The 7,597-nt window shown below is 37.4% G+C and overlaps 1 pseudogene; it reads right to left on the minus strand.

Annotated features, from left to right (window-relative positions):
• Positions 1–904: 904 nt before the first annotated feature.
• On the minus strand, positions 905–3,310 carry LOC112649102 (40S ribosomal protein S20-like; annotated as a pseudogene).
• Positions 3,311–7,597: the final 4,287 nt, after the last annotated feature.

Consider the following 7,597-nt stretch of genomic DNA (forward strand, 5'->3'; position numbering starts at 1 on the left):
AGTTTTTTGTATTTTTTAGATACTAACCCTTTATCAGCTATGTCATTTGCAAACATTTTCTCCCATTCAGTAGGTTGCCTTTTATTTTGTTGCTTGTTTCCTTCACTGTACAGAAACTTTTTATTTTGATGTAATCCCAATTGTTTTTCTGTTTTTATTTTCCTTCCCTCAGGAAACATATCTAGAAAAATGTTGCTGTGGCCAATGTCAGAGAGATTACTGCCTTTGCTCTCTCCTAGGATTTTTATAGTTTCAAGACCCACATTGAAGTCTTTAATCCATTTTGAGTTTATTTTTGTGCATGATAAAATAAAGTTGTCCGGTTTTCTTTTGCATGTAGTCATCTAGTTTTCCCAACACCATTTGTTAAAGAGACTGCATTTTGCCCATTCCTCCTTTGTCTAAAATTAATTGATTATATAAATGTGGGTTTATTTCTAGGTTTTCTGTTCTATTCCATTGATCTGTGTCTATTTTTATGCCAGTACCATACTGTTTTAATCATTACCACTTTGTAATATAACTTGAAATCTGGAATTGTGATGCCTCCAGCTTTGTTTTTCTTTTTCAAGATTGCTTTGGCTATTTGAGGTCTTCTGTGTTTCCATACAAATTTTAGGATTGTTTGTTCTAGTTCTGTTGAAAAATACTGTTAGCATTTTGATAGGAATTACATTAAATATGCATATTTCTTTAGGTAATATGGACATTTTAAAAAAATATGTTTTCTTCCAGTCCATGAATATGGAATGTCTTTCCATTTCTTCATGTTGTCTTGAATTTCTTTCATCAGTGCTTTATAGTTTTTAGAGTATAGGTCTTTTACCTTTTTGGTTAAGTTTATTCCTGAATATTTTATTGTGTTTTTTTAACACCAGATAATCAATTTCTTAAAAAGGTTGATTTAAGCATCTGCAATGGCAACTTCAATTTTGACTCCTGGCTGAATACTGATGGGAGTAATCTGTTTACAAATCTCAGAAGGAATGTGCAAATCAATGAGTCACGTGTGGATCCTCATCTGAAAATGATCCCAATTATTTAAACCTTCTTTCACCAAGGAGTTTTTCTTATAGTGATTCTCAGGGTCTTGGTAGGCATCCAAACTGGTCCTCTCACTTTGAGATTCTTTTCCTTTGTGCTTCTGATCAAATTAGCACATACTTTCTCCAAAGATTTTTTGTTGTGGCTGCTTAAAGAAATTCTAGTTTTATGAATCACCATCTCTGATTCCATGGTGTCTTCACAGTGTCTTTAAAAGCTATGCCTTTAGCACAGCTTCCTCACCAAGTTGTTCCTCAGTGAAAGCAAACAGCAGTGAGTCTGAAACAAAAGTGGGGTGTCCAGAACTCTACTATAGCTATGACCATGTCTTCCTCAAAGAGCTGAATATTTTATTGTTTTTGGTGCAATTGTAAATGAAATTGTTTTCTTATTTTCACTTTCTGCTCCTTCATGATTAGTGTATAGGAATACAACAGATTTCTGTACATTGATTTTGTATTCTGTGATTTGCTGAATTTATTTATCAGTTCTAGTGGTTTTTTGGTGGAGTCTCTGGATATAATATCATGTTATCTATAAATAGTGAGAGCTTTACTTTTCCCTTACCAATATGGATGCCTTTTATTTCTTTAAGTTGTCTATTGCTGTAGCTAGGACTTTCAGTGCTACATTGAATAAAAGTGGGGAGAGTGCTAAGATAATTTTTTATTTCTTCTTTGATTTCTTGGTTGACTGAGACATTTGTATTTATAAAAAGAATCTTCATTTGTAAGGGTGTCTCTCTCTCTCTGTACCAGGAAGAAAAGGATAACTAAATCTCTGGAAACTCTTATCAGTGGAGAAGGCAGCAACTTAAATTTGTATAACAACCATATCTTCCTTTACGGTGCTTTTCCTGGTAACTTCCCATAACTGGCTCCCCACCCGCACCATCTTCCTTTGTGTTTAGCTGGAGCTGGATTTAAGGTGGTGGCTTGGACCATTTTAGGAAGCTATAAGATTTTCCTGGGTATCTGTTATGTATACAGGAGGTATGCATGTTATTAATCTTCTGTTTGCTTTTCTCCTATTAATCTGTCTCTTACTATGAGAGAGGAGAGTTGCTCAGTCAAGAACCTAAAAGAATAGAAGGAATATTATTCTTCCTCCTTCATAGCCATAGAACCAAAATCATGAAATAAGGAAGTGATTCAGGAGTAATGTGGAGATTCAGGACTACTGTAATCAAAATAAATCCTTTATTGATACTCTAGTAAGGAAGGATTATATATTCTAGTTACAACCTGATACGGAAATTAAAATCCTGCCAGCAATAGAGCCCTCTGTATGAATAAAGAAAAGAGAAATTTAACACAATTTAATATTGCATAAGCATTATCACATTCACATGCATGTAAGGTAGCACAACAGTCTGGACAGACTTACACAGTCTGGAGAGAATTTCATATAAATTTATACCTTAAAATAGAAAGAAGAACAATGAAAGGTTATCTCCTCAAGAGACGTATAGATGCACTGTGGTATTGCTTGTATATCTCCTGAGAGACTTAATTTCAAAAGTGTCTGCTTATATTTCCAAGGGTCAGAAAATATGTGAATTGAATTATATAATCAAAAGAGTTAGTCTCCTCTTCAGTCATTTCAACTTTCAAGAGATATCCTAAGGGCAGAAGGATCGTCAAAGAAAATTTCTTCATTGTACCCTTATAATCTACATTTGTAACTTATGATTCTTTTTATTGTTTAAGTGTATTCATATGTGTTTACTATTTATAAAATTTATCTGTTAAAGTATGTCATTCTACTGAGGGTTTAGTTCTTCTCAACTAATATCTGTCCACATTACTAGGAAGATCTAATTCCTGTGTTCTCCTTTCAGGTATTCTTTCACGAGTGTAGGCATTGGTTCAGAATGAGTTGCCCCAAGATGTGCCACTTTGGCATACAGATTACTTCAAACTGAAAACAAATAAGGTACAAAAGAATCAGGAAGAAACTTTTATCTTCCCTCCTAACTGCCTAAAAGAATTTAGATGGAAGACTTGCTCCAGAGAGCAATCACCATAGATAACTACATTATAATATGAACTAGGGATGGCAGACAGAAATTTAGTAAAGTCTGGTAAAATTCCTCTCTGTATTTCATTTTTTCTGTGTTGCCTAGCAATCATTAGTTTACCAAGCATTTACTCTTGTTCATCTTCTTGTAAATTGCTTTCCTTCCCTTTGAACTCCCAGACTCCTAACCCCTTCTTCTTAGTTCAGGATGACACACCTCATTTTGTCTACCTTTGGAACCATTCATGTTTACGTGTATTCCCCAGAGTTAAGTCATTAAATTTGATTTTTTTCTGTTGATCTATCTCATTTCAATTTAATTCTTAGACCAGCCAAAAGAACCTCTAACAATAGAGGTTTTTTTCTTCCCAACACAAGCATATATCAAGAGGGCAAGAATGGAGGCAGGAGGGACTCCTGGCTGGCTCAGTCAGTAGAGCATGTGACTCTTGCTCTCAGGTTTTGAATTCAAGCCCCATGTTGGGCATAGAGTTTACTTTAAAAAAAATAGAGGTAGGAAAATCTATGGATATGTTTGGCTGAAAGGAAGCATTTTCTTAAAGCATTGATACAGTCTACCAAGTCACAAACTTTTAGCCATACTTGCTCAATAAAAGAATATAAGAAAGGATAAAGGCAGCCTGTTTTGCTAGAATTGCTCAAGACAAATATCAGAAACTAGCAAAACCCTAGACAAATGTATGGTATTTGTTGCGAAAGTCACACTTTCATCATTAAACTGAATCAGCCCTGGACATGAGAGCAAACAGGCTAAACTATTAGATTTTCCTGAATAACAGAGATTCTAGGCAGTTTGTAATTGGCCCTTATCAGTAATATTATTTTGGTACATATAATTCTAAATCTCAGTTCCTTTTTCTCAAAACAGAAAGAAGATGAGAGAGAGAAAGACCTGTCTAGTGCTCTTCTTTCCCCTTTAGAGCTGTAAAAGATTCTGAGTCTTTAAAATAATAGTTGTTGGGGCACCTGGGTAGTTTGGTCAGTTAAGCATCTGCCTTTGGCTCAGGTCCTGTCCCAGGGTCCTGGGATTGAGCCCTTGGTTGGACTCCCCACTGGGTGGGGAGCCTGCTTCTCCCTCTCCTTCTGTCCCTCCCCCCATTTGTGCTTGCTTTCTCTCATGTGCACATACACTCTCTCTCTCAAATAAATAAAATCTTTTAAAAAGTAATAGTTATTACAATAGTTATATCTAGGGATACACAGATATAATATACCTGGATTATATCTGTATATAATATATCAAACAAGATGTTTGGCAGTGTGCCTCATGGTGGCTTTGTGGAAAAAAAAGTGAGCTGGGTAGCAGAATTTTTTGGAATATCTGGAGGTGGTTGGGTCACTATATCTTAAGAGAATGAGCAGTAGTTCAGTGTCAAATTGAAGGGAGGTGTCTTGCTGAAGAGCTTTGATCTTGATAATCCCATTTTACACTTTTATCAGCAATTTGAAGACAAATATAGAAGGTACACATTAAATTTGCAGGTAACATAAAATTTAAGATGCTTGGTAACAGAATTAAGATTCAAAAGATTTTGGACAGACCATAATGATGGGCTAAAACTAAAATGAAATTCAGTAAGGATATGCATAATATCAAATACAAATAAAAACAAATCCTGCCTTTAGTGAGAAGAGACTTTATTCAAAAGGATTATTGAGGGTATGAGGGTAAGCTAATGCAATGGGGAAGGGGAACTATTCAAACAAGGAGAAGGCTGTGACCATAAGATCTCTGAAGCATCTCAAGGGTTAAGTAAAAAGTTTTCTTTTATAGAGATGTGTAAACAAAGCTGGAAAGGTGTGGGGAAGTACGTTGAAAGGGTGGCATGATCATATCATAGATCAGATAGGGTTTTACCCTGGGGCCTGCCTATTTATACCTGCTCAGGTTGAGGGTAGGCCAGCCTTCAGAGGCCTAGGGGAAGGACAGAGTATGAACAAAAGTTTGGTTAGCAAGCGTTTTGTTCCAAAACAAGACAGGCAGTTCATCTGATTACTTATGAGGCAAAGAATGGAACTTTTGAGGACCTGTGTCTGGTCGTGCCATAGATAAACTAGCAGGACATGTGTGAATCTTATCTAAGTCTTATGGGAAAGGATAATTCTTCACAATAAGATGTTTTCTGAAACAAGGGAGTGGTAGATTCCTTTAACCTTCTATTTTCCGGGAGCATAGGGCTCAGGTAAAATGCAATATTGTCATAATTTCTTTCATTAAAGGTCAATGATTATGGTATCAAGGAGAGGATGAGGGTCTTTTGGCTTAACAGTATGAAAAACAGAGATTTTTAGTTGTTATGTCCCATCATGTGATGTCCCATCATATGACCTGTGGCAGGATGGGTGGGGTGGGATAGGATTTTAGGTCACATTGATAGAAGTCTATCAAGTGGGAGGATTAATAGTCTACTGTGGAGATTGTGCTGAGTAAAATACATGTAGAGCAACTTATTCAGCTCTGTATATGCATGTGGCAGTGTGTTACACAGATTCTAAATTTAATTCTTACATTATCTCTTTCTGAAATAAATAGATCTATCTTCAAACATTTGAAGAACTGTCATATGAAAGTGGGATTATATGTATATCTGTAACAGGGAAAAATTTAGTATGTTTGACTTCATATTGCTTCTATTTCCCTTGCTGCTGTGACCTATAGGTTAGAAACTTCTGCTTAGCCCTGCAGGTAGGGATATTAATCATCTAAGGAATTTTGCTTACAGCTAAGATTTACAAAAACTTCTTACCCAAAATCTACCTCACCTGAAGAGATAAGGAAATAGCCAGAGCAGTCATCATCCCAATTCCTCAAGATAGAGGGATGATCATAACTCACGGGGGAATTGAAACTGTGACTTATATGATTAATGAGGCAGAAACTAGCAGAAAATTTTTTTTTTTTTTTTTTTTTTTTTTTTTTTTTTTTTTAAATTTTTATTTATTTATGATAGTCACAGAGAGAGAAAGAGAGAGAGGCAGAGACATAGGCAGAGGGAGAAGCAGGCTCCATGCACCGGAAGCCCGATGTGGGATTCGATCCCAGGTCTCCAGGATCGCGCCCTGGGCCAAAGGCAGGCGCCAAACCGCTGCGCCACCCAGGGATCCCACTAGCAGAAAATTTAAAGCTTGATTTTCAGAGAACTATTTCTTCCAATCAGCTATTGTGGGTTTTTTTTTTTAAGATTGATTTATTTGAGTGGGGAGGGGCAGAGAGAGAATCCTCAAGCAGACTCCCCACTGAGCATGGAGGCTGACATGGGGTTCTATCCTTGGAATCCTGAGATCATAACCTGAGCTGAAATCAAGAGTCAACTGCTTAACCAACTGAGCCACAGGTGGCCCAGCTATTGTGTCTTTTCCAACCCCATTAACAAACTCACTAGCTGTCTCTGTAGAAGCCTGGACTTAAGGTCAACTGATATGGTTCCAGCCTATGAACAAGCAAGGTCTTGCATTCCTTACTCGAAATAACAAGCCCAAGACTCCATCCAGTTTATAATAGCTCTCAGAACATGCCCATAGCCCCTTCTCCTTGTCCTAAAATAACCTCCAAAAGTCGGGCTGAATTTTTCTACATTCTGATGTTAAGTTTTCACCCCAAAGTGAACATGGGATATATGTTACATGTATGTTCCCTCAGTGTGCATGGTCCATTTCTCCTCATAAACAATCATGAGTTTTTCCACCCTTTTCATCAATATATATGTAATCTTAACCTCTAGGGTTATAAAAAACATGTTCTCTCCCCCTTCAGGGAGGCATATTTGAGGCTTGTCCTCCCATTGTTGTGCCCAAGATTGCGAATTCGAGAAACCACCAAGGAGCCGACACCAATGCAAGCTCACGAGGGTTTATTTACAAGCTCGAGCTTGGGTCCAAGTGTACCTGACACAGCGGAGCAGGGACTTGGACCTCGAAGTGGGTTACAGCTGGGTTTTTTATAGACTGGTCTAGGGGATTTTCAGAAGGGGTGGAGGAATTTCTCAAGTTCTGTTTACATTCTGATCTGGGGCTTTCAAGGGCATTGAGCTCTGTTCTCATTCTAATATGGGACTTTCTACCAAGGGTGTGGGCTCTGTTGTCTTTCTGATATGGGATTCCCTGCCGAGGACATTGAGGACATTCTGCAGTTTTTCCCATAAAGTTCAGCTCTTATTCACAGGGGCCTAAGATGGCTGTACTTGTGCTAATGCTAAACTTTAGGTGGGATGGCCTTTTAATTTTTCTCGGCCTCCACACCATCTCCTTTGGTTACCTCTCAGATAAACTCTTTTCTTGCTGCATACTTAATGTCTTGGTGATGGACTTTGCTGCACATTGGGCACATGGACTTGGGTTCAATATCTTTTATAGTTTCTGTGGGTGGAAGTAAAGTTAATGCATAGGAGTTATGGAAATAATAGCAAACTAACAGCAAATTTCTGCTCAACGAAAGGAAGACTGTTACATTTCCTTCTCCAAAGGACTTCCAATCACTCAAAATATTCAAGCATAAACTGAATATTCACCAAGC

This window comes from Canis lupus, chromosome X (assembly GCF_003254725.2).
Source record: "Canis lupus dingo isolate Sandy chromosome X, ASM325472v2, whole genome shotgun sequence".
In the NCBI taxonomy this organism is placed as follows: Eukaryota; Metazoa; Chordata; class Mammalia; order Carnivora; family Canidae; genus Canis; species Canis lupus.